Genomic DNA, 15431 nt, shown 5'->3' with positions numbered 1-15431 from the left:
TACCCAAATTCACTTGCTTAAATCTTGCAACAACTCTAACACAGGTAGTATTATTATCCCCACTTTCTGGATGATGGAAATTGTATGACTTAAATAGAAAAGTTACACACCAAGTCAATGACAATAACAGAATCTGAACCCAGGAAGTCTGACTCCAGAGCCTGCACTCCTAAACCCTGCATTTAACTGTCATGACCCTATTTTTAATCCAGTTATGCTATTTAATATTTCCATGTTACCAGCATCTAAAATCATATCAGATCAGGTGTCAAAGTACTTATACAACATTATAGAATTTCACAGCAGAAATGGTCAGTAGCAACTCACCTTATTAGTAAGAAAATATGCACAGATGGATACATGGTATAACTCACCTGAGTTCAGAATGCTTTGTGGTGTCAATGTCAGGAGAACTCATATCCTGATGGCTTGTCCACAGTTCTTTCAACTTCACTGTGGCTTCTCTTGATGCAAAGAAGTTGTATCAGGCACTATAGAGACCAAAAAAGAAATCAGGCAAGAACCTACCTTCCAGGAGTGACCAGACGAGAGAGAAGACAGGTGTTGCCACAAGAATCTAAATGGTCTTACTCACAACTGTGATTCTCCATAAAATGCTATGGAGTTTAGAGAAGCAATGGTTTTCTTTCAGAGAAGTGTCTGGTAGGGTATGGTAAAGGAGATGACTTTGGCTTAGGATCTTCAGAAAAGGTAATATGAGAAGAATAATTTCCAGTCCATGAAATTTATCCAGAGTTACCAAGGATCCAATTCAGAAGCAAAATTGCTACTCTAGAAACCTAAGAAAATTGTTTATATTTTTTTAGAATTTTATGTTAGTCACCATACATTACATCATTAGTTTTTGATGTAGTGTTCCATGATTCATTGTTTGCGTATAACACCCAGTGCTCCATTCAATACGTGCCCTCTTTAATACCCATCACCAGGCTGACCCATCACCCCACCCCCCTCCCCTCTAAAACCCTGTTTGTTTCTCAGAGTCCATAGTCGCTCATGGTTCGTCTCCCCCTCCGATTCCCCCCCTTCATTTTTCCCTTCCATCTTTTTTTTTTTTTAACATATAATGTATTATTTGTTTCAGAGGTACAGGTCTGTGATTCAATAGTCTTACACAATTCACAGCACTCACCATAGCACATACCCTCCCCAATGTCTATCACCCAGCCACCCCATCCCTCCCACCCCCCATCACTCCAGCAACCCTCAGTTTGTTTCCTGAGATTAAGAATTCCTCATATCAGTGAGATCATATGATACTCGTCCTTCTCTGATTGACTTATTTCACTTAGCATAATACCCTCTAGTTCCATCCACGTCATTGCAAATGGCAAGATTTCAGGGGTTTTTTTTGATGGCTGAATAATATTCCATTGTGTATATATATACCACATCTTCTTTATCTATTCATCTGTTGATGGACATCTTGGCTCTTTCCATAGTTTGAAACCTAAGAAATTTTGATGTGAGTTTGTGGGGCAGGGAATCTGTAGATGCTAACACACCAAGAATGCGTTGCCATTACTCCACCATTCAAGATTCTTTACCCTCATCACCCACGTGGATGCTATCATTCCAGACATCCTCCCTTAAGAACTGAGTAGTGGTAGAAACCAGACTTTGAAAGAGTGGGAAGGATTAGGGGCATGAATGAGAAGAGCAATTGCAGAATGCTTGCAGGTATGGTTTTCACTGCTGGACTCCAATTGCAGCTTTTGTGTGCAATAAAATGGGGAAATGTAATACCTTTCCAGATTAAAGCAGACTGTCAGAGAGCAGAGGAAGCTTCTTCACCCGGAAAAATGTGCTCCAGCCTTTGTGATTCACACAAAGGCCCTAAGAGGAGTGAAAGTCCCCCTTTGTTCTTGCTCTATCAGGCAGGGAAACCAGGTGTTCCCATTCCTCTGTGAACAGGGAATGTTCAGACTCTAGGTATTCTTACTTTTTTTTCTGTTGTCTCCAGACAGGGTAAGCATACCCACCCCACCTGCCACCTTCTCTCACTCTATCTCAAGGTCCTCCTCTGAAACTCAAATGAGTTACTTGGAAGGTAAATGAGTCCTCCATGGATCCTTCTAAGAGTCAGTTTCCACATCTACATATATTTTCAGTATATCCCATGATGGTTCCTCATAGCCAGTGCAGAGTAAAGGTTTAATTTAATATGTTTCAGTTACATGGAGAGAAAGAGAACACAGAGGACTAATAAAAGAAGGTTTTCAATTTTTTTCTTTGAAACTCCTGGTTGAGTCATTCCCACTTCCCTCTGAAATAAAAGCACTTTTTCCAAAGGCACCCTGTGTCAAGTGAACCAGTTGTCTGCTCAGGTATAACAAATCTCATGGTTGCTGTGCTTTCCCTGAAAAGCTAGGGCAAACCTTGTTTCTAATTGCTGTGATGAAGATGCCCTCAGACAAAGGAGCTATTCCTGGGGCACACTTATTACTTAATGGTCTCATCCAACCTGGTTTGGTTACCCATGACAACCATTCAGCAAGCGCCCTTGTGTAACACGCTACCCATGGGGCGTAATGACTTGTCAGGGATCTGTGCAGGTATCCAACACCAAAATCTGTGTCAGGTCCCAATCTCCTCAGACGCTTTCAACCTCAACTCCATTGCTCACCTGCAGAGCAATGATTCAAGCATAGTTTTGGGTGGCCTCCTTTAGGGAACAAATGTAGACACATTAATAAGAATACCTAATGGTAAATAAATATTACTAGCTTATCAAAATTTTATCTAAGGTCTCAGCCTGTAGGCGGACATGAAAGGGATTATCATTAAAACTTGGAAGAATTAAAAAAAAAAAAAATGGGGCGCCTGGGTGGCTCAGTTGGTTGAGCGACTGCCTTCGGCTCAGGTCATGATCCTGGAGTCCCGGGATCGAGTCCCGCATCGGGCTCCCTGCTCGGCAGGGAGCCTGCTTCTCCCTCTGACCCTCTCCCCTCTCATGTGCTCTCTCTCATTCTCTCTCTCTCAAATAAATAAATAAAATCTTTAGAAAAAAAAAAAAAACTTGGAAGAATTACTTGAGGATGAAAAAAATAAATCCAAGGGCGCCTGGGTGGCTCAGTTGGTTAAGCGACTGCCTTCGGCTCAGGTCATGATCCTGGAGTCCCGGGATCGAGTCCCGCATCGGGCTCCCTGCTCGGCAGGGAGTCTGCTTCTCCCTCGAACCCTCCCCCATCTTATGTGCTCTCTTTCTCATTCTCTCTGTCTCAAATAAATAAAATCTAAAAAATAAAAAAAATAAAAATAAATAAATCCAAAAGCAATAAATGTAAACAGTAATAGGGAAGAGCCAACATGGAACTAGATTCAGAGGAAAAAAGTGCCCTTCTGTAGGCAGGGCTCACAGCTGGTCTTCGGAAGATGGGTAGAATTCTGTGCTAAGGAGAAGAAGCAAAAAGCCAAAGTGAATGGCTCTGGCCAGGGAATGACAGAATATGGATAAAAATATGCCATGTGGCTGGAGGAGAAGTGGGAGACATGACTGAAAATGCAGCTTAGTGCCAGATTATGGTGAACCCTGAGAATCAGGCTGCAGGATTTGAACACTAATGACACAGCTCTCAAAAAATTAACTCTAACAGTAGAATGGACTACTCCTAATGCAGTGTCCATTATTAGTGGTGTATCAGCTAACACTAGCTCTGTTAGGGCTGAGCAATTAGAGGCTTTCTGCTCTGTGTTGTGGAATACAGGATCAGATGATCCAAAAGAGTGTGATGCAGAGGAGCCTGGAATGTAGAGACAAAGAGCTGGATTTGAGATCAGCTCTGCCTCTTACTGCCTTTATTATCCTGTGGTTATCATGAGCTCCACTTTATCATCTGTAAAATGAGCATAATAGTACCTACCTCACAGGACCAGGAGATATCCAAAGTACATGCATTGTGTCAATCTACTTTGTACAAGTATAATACATGTTATAATTAATATTCATGAATGTTAAATGCCCTTCTAATTTGCAACTTCTTGGTTATATCCTGGAAGTGTTATGGTCCAAAGGAGAGGTCATGGTGAAAATTATGTTGTAATAACAATGGAACATTTATAGCAAGTTGGTTTGGAAAGGAAAGGAAGTAGAGGTAGGAAGAAATTTCTTAATAGCCTATGATGGAGTCATACCTTGGGGAAGTCTGAATTCAGAGGGAGCAATGGGGAAGGGAGGGATTAAGGGAATGACAAAAGAACTCATGAAGGAAGTTTTATGAGAAAGATCTATGAATCGGGCGCCTGGGTGGCTCAGATGGTTAAGCGTCTGCCTTCGGCTCAGGTCATGATCCCAGGGTCCTGGGATCGAGTCCCGCATCGGGCTCCCCGCTCAGCGGGAGCCTGCTTCTCCCTCTGCCTCACTCTCTGTCTCTTATGAATAAATAAAATCTTTAAAAAAAAAAAAAATCTATGAATCAATGGTGACTGAAATTACAAGCAAGATAGGTTGCTTGAAACACCTTAGTTCCAGCATTTCCAGATTAAGGGAGAGACTGTCTAAATTTTGTTATGCAACAAGTCATCACTGGCCACATGTGGCTACTGAGCACTTGAAATGTAGCTAGCCCAAACTGAGACGTGCTGCAAGTGTAAACTATACACTAAATTTCAAAGATCCAATGTAGAAAAAAAATACAAAGTATCTCAAATTTTATAGTGCTTATGTATGTAAATGACATTTAGATACTGAGTTACAATTTTTAACTAATTTCACCTGTTTCAATTTACTTTAATGCGGCCACTAGAAAAAAATAAAACATAGATGTGGCTTGTATTATATTCCTATTGAACTGGCATTGGTCTAGCATGTAATTCTCAACAGAATCATAATAGAGCTTTCCATCAAGACATTCCAGAGATTTCACCCAGGCTACTTAAATAAGCAGGAGCTGTGAGGGAACGTCTGTATTTTTGTTTTATGTTGCTTTTTACTGAAGTTTAACACACATACAGAAAGGTGTATGCATCATAAGTATTGCAGCTTGATAAATTTTACAGATGAAAATTTCATCTGTAATTGGTCCTAAAATCAGTAGCCAGATTGACAAAACACTAACCACACCACAAAATCCCCTTTCATGTCCTTCCCAGTCATGACCTTTCCCCTGGGTAAACACTCACTTTTTTTTTTTTTTAAAGAACTTCCCCAATAATTATAAGCCATAGGATTATGACATTCTAAGTGTTCTAAGTTTTATTTCAGTTGCAATCATCACCTGGGGACCTCATTAAGAAAGAGATTCCACCCCCAGATCTTTTTATGTTTAGGTCTGGGAGGGGTGTGAAGTCCCCTGGAATCTATTTATTGAGTTCCCCAGGTGATCGATCTGACACAGGTGACCCAAGCACCATACAGGACAAATGCCTCTCTCTGGGCAGGAAGTAATGTGTTATCAACAGGCAAGACTAGAAACACCCACCAGGCAGTGCAATATCAAAGCAGGGGCAAAAGGAGAAAGAGGACGATGAAGAATTAAAGAATTTGATTTGACATTTCAAAAAGTTATCAAAGTAGTCACAGGAAATTATAATTGTTTATCTTAACTTTCTTACCCTTACATTTTGATTTAGAATTTGTTTTCTATTGTTATTGAATTACATGACAAGGGTGGGTACTATAATTCCTTTCAGACCTTTTTGTCTCTAAAGATCTCATTCTGGCCCTTGGTGAGAACTAAAATATTGCCTCAATCAGGGAGACTACTCCATCTTATTCTGTAGGTCACTGGGATCAAAAGGATATGCACACACACCAACCTCTGGGTTCATTAATCTTGAAGGCAGAAAGTCTCACCTTTTTGCCTCAACTTACTGGGTTTTGGCAAATCAGGTCTCCCTGGTAAAATGGGGGAAAAAAATCTACTGTCTTTAGAGGAAGATGGATCTTCTAGTAGAAAAGCATGTCTGGCAGAAGTTCTTCAGCTCATTAAACACCCAAGTTTAAATCTCTCTTGCAGAGCCTTTAGAGGGCTGGCTGGTCAACATCACAGCATAAGAATCAATACCTTGGGCAAACAACGTCCTATCTACAAAAAGTAGCTATTCAAGGACTAGATTCTAGTGCTAGTTAAAAGTCTGCCTGCCTTGAACTGCAGGGAGCCCAGGTCCAGGCCCTGATTCACCATCTCTGCATTCTAATATGCAAATCACACTAAGAGCTGAAGCTCCCCCCCCACCCCCCTTTTTTTTTCTTAATTTTAAAGTGGGGATTAAGGAGTGCACTTGTTATGATGTTATGATGAACACCAGGTATTGTATTTAAGTTGTTGAATCACTAAATTGTACACCTGAAACTAATATTACACTGTATGTTACCTGGAATTTAATAAAAGCAACAACAACAAAAAAAGATTTCCTAAATGGTCAAAAATCCTATCCGATGTGTTTTGTTTCTTCATGCCTCACCATTAATGAAAGAATTATTCTGAGCCAATTCAGAATCCCAAGATTCTGAAAAGGAAACCCTATCAAATTCCCCCATTACTTAGTTGACCAGATTACTAAGAAGCAGACAATGACTAGCTGGAGTTGACCACTATGATAAGGGTCCCTGAGAAAGAGCACTCTCCTTTTCACTCCTGGACAAGTAATATTGTCGAAACCCTTAGCATTAGGTAATCCCCATTTTTTTCAACTTTTTGTCCCCCTCTAATAGTCATGATGACATGGCTCAATACCCCATACTGTGGAAGTCGCCCTTCTCTGTGCTCATAGAACATATGAGCTGAGGCCAATCTGAAACATAAAGGAACTAACCGGGCTCCAGGACAATCAGTGATCCCAAACTCTAATAGACTCAACCAGCCAGCGAATATAGGATGCAGAGCACCATACCGTGCTGCAGGGAGGCATCTCATGAGAAACATCCACTGTTAGCACCAAAGGTCCAGAAGCAACCGTCAGACCTACACGTTTCGTCTGCAGGTAAAGGACTAAAGCCTCAAGTTCAGGCACTTCTGAAAGAGAATATATCTTGTTAATGGCAGAGCCAGGGCCAACGTCCAAGTTCCCAAGTTTAAACTATCTCCTCCTCTGAGTAACAAAGCAGATGGAATCCTATTTCCTGATTTCAAGCTATATTATAAAGCTAATCAAAACAGCATGGTACTGTCATAAAACAGACACACAGACCAATGGAACAGAATCAAGAGCCCAGATATAAACCCATGTGTATACAGTCAACTATTATTTGACTAAGGGACCGAGAATATTCAATGGAGACAATCTCTTCGACAGCTGGATGTTCATGTGTAAAAGAACAAAACTAGACACCTCTCTTTCACCACTAACAAAAATTACCTCAAAATGGATTAAAGACTTAAATTTAAGGCCAGAAACCGTAAAACTCCAAGAAAACATGTGACTAAAGTTCCATGACATGAGTCTTGGCATTGATTTTTTGGATAGGACACCAAAAGCACAAGCAAGAGAATTAAAAAAAAAAAAAAAAAAGTAGGACTACAAACTAAAAAGCTTCCACACACACACACAAAATCAACAAAAAAGAACCTACAGAATAGGAAAAAAAAATGTTTGCAAACCATCTGTCTGATAAGGGGTTAATATGCAAAACATATTTTTTAAAAACCTCCTACAATTCAATAGCCAAAACCCAAAAATCCAATTTAAAAATGGGCAAAGGACCTGAATAGACATTTTTCAAAGAAAGCATTTATAGCCAACAGATACAGGAAAAGGTGCAGCCCCAAGTTCACAGCACTATTTACAACAGCTGAGACACGAAAACATCCTAAGTGTTCAGCAACAGATGAATGTATACACACACACAGATACACAATGGAATATTATTCAGCCATAAAAAAAGGAAACCCTATCATTTATAATATGAGTGCACACTGAGGGCATTATGCTAATTGAAATAAGTCAGAAAGACAAATACTATATGATCTCACTTATAAGTAGAATCTAAAAAAATACAAGAAAAAAAAACACAAATGCATAGAAAAGAGATCAGATTTGTGGTTGGCAGACAATGGGTGAGGAATGGATGAAGGTAGATGAAGGGTACAAACTTACAGTTGTGCAGTAATTAAGTACAGAGGTATAATGTACTACATGATGACTACAGTTAACTTTCATATATACCGTCTAGCAGTGTTGACAGTAAATCCTGAGTTCTCATCACAAGAAAAAAAAGGTTTTTTTGTATCTATATAAGATTATGGATGTTAACTAAACTTATTGTGGTATTCATCTTAAAATTTAAGTCAAATCATTATGTTATACTCAAACTTACACTGTGCTGTATGTCAATTATCTCTCAAAGCTGGAAAAAGACTAATTATGGAATAAATTAGACTATATGCCTTTAAAGTTTTAATATGTATAAAAACCCTTGATATCACACATAAAAATAATTACATCATTTCATCATTTAGTTTAGTTTTCTTATGTAATATTACAGCTTTAACAATAACTAATTTATTCAATATTATCAAGTGTGAAGCACTGTGTTAAGAATGTGAACATTACCAACCCCATTCTAGAAATTAAGACACTAAGGAGTTACTTATCCATATTTATACAAGTAGCAAGTGGCAGAGTCTAAATTCAGGTCACTTTTCTCCATATGCAAAGTGGACCCTCTTAACCACAATGCTTCAGCACCTCTTAGAACCACATCACCCTCCATGGATGACTGGTGTGTTAAAGCTAGCTCAGGGTCCTGCCAAAAATAGATCCCTGTCCATGTGACCCAGCACACACACACACACACACACACACACAGCTGCCCCATCTGCAGGATGCACCGTCAGTTTACCATCCGAAAGCAGTGTGCATGGTCTAATCAGTGTCAGCAGAGTCCTTGCCTGAAGGCCACGTGATGGCTGGCTCTCTCCCATCAGAAAGCACATTCCTTAAACCTGAAATGTAGCTACTTAGGATGTCTTCAGGAGAAAGAAACAGGAGCTGTAGAGCATGTTGGGAGGATAGGGCAAAAATACTACACCCTTCACAATTTTGCTATAAACCAGTCCAACTTTGGAAGGCAAGGAAAGAAATGCGGTTTCCCCAAGTCCCAAAGTTTTCCTCTCTTCAGGAATCTCAGCTTGCTTCCCAACCTCTCTTGACCTGCCTCTCAAATCCTGGAGCCTGACTCCTGTTGTCTCAACCTTAGCTGATGACCTTGCTGGAGACATGAGGCCACTTGTTACCATAAAATTTATCATTCAAATGAGGACACTTAGACAGAATCAAGGGGCATAAATACGTTGGAACATCAGATATGAAACTGTCCCAGATCACCTCAATGAATGGTCACACACTCTTATCTCCCAGTTGCCCTCCCTGCAATATAGGTTTTTAATGGGCAGTGGAAGCAGTGGTCCATCTGCAGAAGCAGTGCTGTGCAAAGTTAGTGAGGACTCTGTCCACAGTTTCTTCCTCCCTAGGTGGCTGCTTTCCCCAGCACAGAGAACTTAGGACAACTGGCAAGGCAGGTTGGCTCATTTTCAATCAGACTTGATTCCTCCCACCAAAATCTAATTTCTTCTGAAAGGGGAACCGGTGGAAGATAATTTTTATGGAGGTGAATTTCTTAGTAAACTAGACCCAAAAGGCATCAAATGGAAAAGGCAGGACACATGCAAGCCATAGAATTTGGCTGAGACACGGTCATCCCATCCAGGAGAGGAGCAAAAGCAAAGGTTTACTGCCACCTTCTGGTCAATTTGAGTCCCTGCTAACAGGAGGACAGCAGCAGGGCTCAAGACACTGGATTGCTTCAGGATGTCTCCAGGAACCCAGACTCAACTTACTCAGAGCGGAGGTGATCCATAGGACTATCATCTTAAGCATTTATTCAACAAGCATTTATTCACTGTGAACCTGCTGCCCCAAGCCAGAGGGGAGACAGAAAGATGACTAAGATGAGACTCCCTGCCCTTGATGAGATTAACTCTATTTCACTAAGGGACAGAGGCAAAAATTATCTCAAACATCTTTGTAGCCTCAAAAAGTTTTTTTAAAAAGACACTGAAATAAGTATTTCCCAAGGAAGATGCATATTCTAGTAATTTCTCTGTTCATTTTGATTATAAAACAATGAATGTGGCACACAGGAAATAATCCTAGAAACATAAAGTAGGGCTTATCATTAGTCCTACTTCTTGCTTCGACTTTCCATATGAGTTCTACCTTTTCTACTATTTCTATCATATCTACATACTCCATGGTCTCAGAATAGAAGGGCAAAATTGAATTTCTAAAGTTATTTCTAAATTATAATATTAAATTCTTCCCAAGTGTTTTTATATTAAAGGACTTAGAGGAGGAGGGAAAACAACTGGAAGTACAAAGTGAACACAACATTTATGAATTAAACAGCAAAATGAGGTATCAAATAAGGTATCAAATAAGGCTTTGGTTTTGGGGTTTTGTTGATGGTTTTGCTTTATTCTGTTTTTACCTCAACTGTTGATGCTGGGGCAAAATTAGGCTTCCCAAATCTCCCTATCTTCCAGTTGCCCTTCCTGCAAGATAGGTTTCTAAGGGACAGTGGAGGCAGTATAGATGGTCAGTGTAGTCTTTAAGGCATGAACTTGAATTTGACTGTTTGGGCTTTACCTTTTAGTAATTATGTAACTTTAGGCAAATGATTGAACTTCTGTGCCTGTTTCTTCCTTTCTTATAAAATTATAATATAACCTCCCTCAGAGCGAAGGACACTTTGGAAGCGTATGGGGCATGGGGTGCCTGGGTGGCTCAGTTGGTTAAGTGTACGACTATTGATTTCAGCTTAGATCATGATCTCAGGGCTGTGAGACTGAGCCCTATGTCGGGCTCTGTGCTGGGTGTGGAGCCTGCTTAAGATTCTCCCTGTTCCTCTCCCTCTGCCCCTCCCCGCCTAAGAAAAAAGTGTAAGGGGGCTGAATTAATATTGTTATTATTCCAAAGGAAGTAATCAGAGAATTCGAGGAATTAAAATAGATCAAGCAGGGCGCCTGGGTGGCTCAGTTGGTTAGGCGACTGCCTTCGGCTCAGGTCGTGATCCTGGAGTCCCGGGATCGAGTCCCGCATCGGGCTCTATGCTCGGCAGGGGGTCTGCTTCTCCCTCTGACCCTCCCCCCTCTTGTGCTCTCTGTCTCTCATTCTCTCTCTCAAATAAATAAAATAGATCAAGCACTTAGAACAGTGCCTGGTACACAGCAGGCACTCAAATCGTGCACGTACATGCCCATATGTTTGTGTTTCCATTACACCCATTCTGTCACGTACCTGTCATCGCATAACCAGGGAACGACAACTTCTACGGAGGGTTCAAGGACTTTATCCCAACCAATGCGCAGGCAGAGGCTGGAACCCACAATAGCCGTCAGTGTAGCGCAGTCTATAGACGAACTTCCACACTACTGTCTACCATTTTCCTCTTAGCAGGTCTTTATCTTGAGAGTTGGTGAATCACAAACACAGGACACATAAACTGGTTAAAAAGCAAAACCCCATGAAGTAGCAGATGATTCACTTTAACTGCTGATGTCAGTTGGGGAAACCGGTAAGAGTGAAACTCCAGTGTCAGGCTTTCAGCAGTGGGAAGAGATCATTGGAGAGGTACTCTGACTGAAAGTCATTTCCACCTTTTCCAAAAACCAGAGGCTTATAAAGCCTGTCCACTTCTGCAACATATATATTTCATAAGCAGTAGCAGCTACAATAAGCATTTTATATCAGAAAGGAGGTACCTTGAAATCCCCAGCTTTATGTCCCAATACAGACAAAAACACAGTCAGTAAAAACTGAATTTAAAGTTTAAGCCTTGAACATTTGCAGAAAGAGAAACTAAGAACACTCTGGCATTGGTAAGCTGCAGTGATCCCAGCAGGTGACCTGCTGAATGCAAGTGATCACAGACCGGAAGGCAAAGCAGGAGAGAATCAGAGCAGCAACCAAATGGCCATGACATGAAAGGAAGGGGATGCACACGAAACCAGGAATGAGACATTTCCTCTGGGCAAGGGTTTTCCCAGAGCTTGAGGAAGAAGGATCATATTGCAGTTGTAGCTGTGTGATTTATAAGGTCTCTTCTGGGTGTATTTAAACCTGTTAAGCAAAATGAACACTAATCTTTCGGAGGTCTCTTTCAATCTCAATCCATCACTTACTTGGTCTTCATAAAATCCCAAGTTTAAAATAATCTTTAAAAAGATACCTAAAACAAGTCCATTCCTGTTTGGGTATGTGGTTTGTTACAGTTGCCTTTTGTTGGCTACTTTTATGCCCCAAATGCAATTTTTAGGCTATGAGACTGATAAACAAGCCTTAATGATCCAGTAAAAAATGGTGGAATTCTGACCCAGTGAGCATCCAAGAAATTGATCAGAATGACACGAGATTAAAAGTGGTGCCTAAAAACATCAACTCCATAGTTTCAGACTCCATATTAAAGGCTTGACAATTTGTGCAGACACTGCTTTTGATACAAAATGAAGGCATAAGCCCCCCCCCCCTTCTCAGCTCACTGGAAACAGGAGGACAGATTTTTCATTCCCAAATATATTGATGTTACCCACATAATAGTTGTCAAAGAGTCACCTACCACTGTATTGCCTTCACCCTGAATTTTGATTTTTAATTTTATATTAGAATATATTTTTCATGGCCCTAGCAATGTTTCTAACAAAGGCAATTACTAGAAATGGGGCGAAAATGCCAGACTCTGAGTTATCATACAGAAGAGCTGATGTGGCATTGAGAGGACAGGCCATCCTACTTCATGTTCATTTAAATTAATGCAGGAAAAGGAAAAATCTGGTATATCCGTTTTGACTGAGCAAAAATTTCCAACTTGATAGTATAAGGTCAACAATGTCCACTAATGAATTGCTCAGTCAAATTTGGTTGGTGAATAGACTTGACCTGTGTCAGGACCAAAGAAATCTCAGGCTTGCATTTCTTTCCTGGCCTAAAAAGAGTCTAGTTAATCACCTGAATGGCTGTCCTGCACATCACAGATGAAGCACTCAGAAACTGTCCTTTAGCACCTACACATCAGCGCTGAGACACCACGTCATTGCGTGCGTGTTACAAGTTAAGACAAAGGGAGACTCAGAATCTCAGATCCAACATTGTTTCTTTCCGAGAACACAGAAGAAAGATGGGAGGAGAAAAATATTTCAATGGAAGAAGAACTTTGTTAACTTCTCTCTCCATTCTAATAATTAGTAGAGCCATTAAGTCATTATCTCCTGCCAGGCTTCCTACTGTGACAACGTACTGACTGTGAGGGGAGAATGTGACCCTGTTAGGTCCCCTAAGGTTGCTTCTACTTGAATCCATTTAAAAAAAATTCTTTCCATTGTCCTGTCCTTTCTCATCTTCCAGTTATTGCCTTTTATAGAAAAATTTATAGAGTAGGGATAATCTAATCACATGAGGGATTAGAGAAAGGATCTGTGCTGATTTCCTTTGAGAGCCATACAATTCAAAGGCCTGAAAGGTCAGCCTAAGTTGCTCCTTCCCCTAGTGAGCATGGGCTTAATGGAAAAGAATATGCATATGGCTATTACAGGAACCTAAAAGTGGAATTAAAGCGGCGCAAGAAAGCAGGTAAGAACTTTTCTGCTCTCGTCGACAGTTGGTGGCAAATGAATTCTACAATGAGGTGGCATTTCAAAGTCCACAGTGACATTAATGCAGTCAACCAACTGGGGAGGTCACTGATTACAGAGGGACAAACTAGCTGTTTGGTATCTTGTTTATGTGAACTACTAGAGAAAAGATTCGTATTCCAATCCAGAGAAGCAAGTGTCAGAAGGCTGCAAGCAGTCCTTCCTGGGATGGGAAGAGTTTATTGACTGGCATTTCCAGTTTGTGTGCACTCATAACTAAGCCACATGCTCTACATTTTTATCCTGAGATGGCTATTTTTGCCTAAATGTCTGTTCAGTCCTAGTATTCTGAGCCTTTTTCTGTTCTTGGCATTTATTCGTTCAACCAATGACTGTGCAAGTTACTGCTGAAGTACTGGGAAGGGTTAAAAGATCCAAAACACACTCTTAAGTAGTTCATAATCTAATGCATACTTCACAGATAATTCCATTTTACAAAGAAAATCATCCCTGTCATGGAGATCGTGTGTGTGTGTGTGTGTGTGTGTGTGTGTGTGTAAAGAAGGGAGAGGGAGGGAGGTATGACAAAGAGTATAGGCAAGTGCCTCTGTCGGCCTGGAAAATGAAAAAGGTGTCACACAGGAGGAATGTCTGGACTAAAACTACCTGACAATATCTTCTCATCTTCAATAATAGAATGGGCAAGGCAAGCCGTGTGCAGCGATCCAAAAGAATAAGGGAGCGGAGCTCTCCAGGCAGTTAAATTCTGTGACCATCTTCAATGTTCTCCTATTTCTTCTTCGGTTGAATCTTGATGGACAACAGTCAGTTTCATAGAATTAGCCAGCTGAATTCACCCGGTGTGAAGGAGTAAAACCTTTGGACTCAGAAGGCACTTTTCGCGACTGTTACTGGTGGTGACTGTCAGTGAATTCAGCAAGCTGACACAGTGAGGAACAGTCTCACTGAAGACCAGATGCCTGTGCCACCGAAGGTGGACACGGGGCAGAAGCGAGGAATGGGGGCTCTGGAGTGACGATGCCTACAGGCACATGCAGGATGACGACCCTGTATTCAGCATAAAGTGGGGCACCTAAGAAACACTTACCTATCAGATGCTGTTACTACATTGTTAAAACTATCATTTGGAAGTTTACTCTATAGTTATACTGTGATATTTATGAATTTTGGTATCCATTAAAGACATTTAAATCTACAGGTCAGGAGCATGAGATAACAAGATGAGTGATATGAAACTACCTGACAGTATTTCAAAAGAACTTAAATCTACGAATCTCTGCAAACTGGCTGAACATTAACAGACTATAAATTAGATATTTTCAATAATTCATAATATTTCTATCTGCAGCAATTATTGACATAAAAGAAAAATAGGGGATAAACGGGTGCAATTCTTGCTAAGGGATATATCTGTGAACAGATTTCTTTTTTTCTTTTTTTTCAAGATTTTATTTATTTATTAGAGTGTGCTAGGGGGCAGGGGTAGAGGGAGAAGCAGACTCCCCACTGAGCAGGGAGCCCAATGTGGGGCTCCATCCCAGGACTTTGGGATCATGACCTGAGCCAAAGGCAGATGCTTAAGAGCCACCCAGGTGCCCCAGATTTCTTTTTTAAATGTTGCTTCCTAAGGAATGTTCACTTTTTACATTTCCTTATTTGTTGACAATGTCTAATGAGGAAACATATTCCATGTCTGTTTGTGTATTTGTCCTCTCTTTATGGTCAATGAGTATTACTATTTGGCTGTCTCACCCATAAAAAAAAAATTCTGAAGAAGTCAGATACTTTAAAGCTAAAACAAAAGTTAGATTTTTAATTGTG

The sequence above is a fragment of the Mirounga angustirostris genome, unplaced genomic scaffold (assembly GCF_029215605.1).
Source record: "Mirounga angustirostris isolate CCGP_5_RB_7025 unplaced genomic scaffold, mMirAng1.0.hap1 SCAF_9, whole genome shotgun sequence".
NCBI classification, from domain to species: Eukaryota; Metazoa; Chordata; class Mammalia; order Carnivora; family Phocidae; genus Mirounga; species Mirounga angustirostris.
This window is presented reverse-complemented; position numbering follows the sequence as displayed.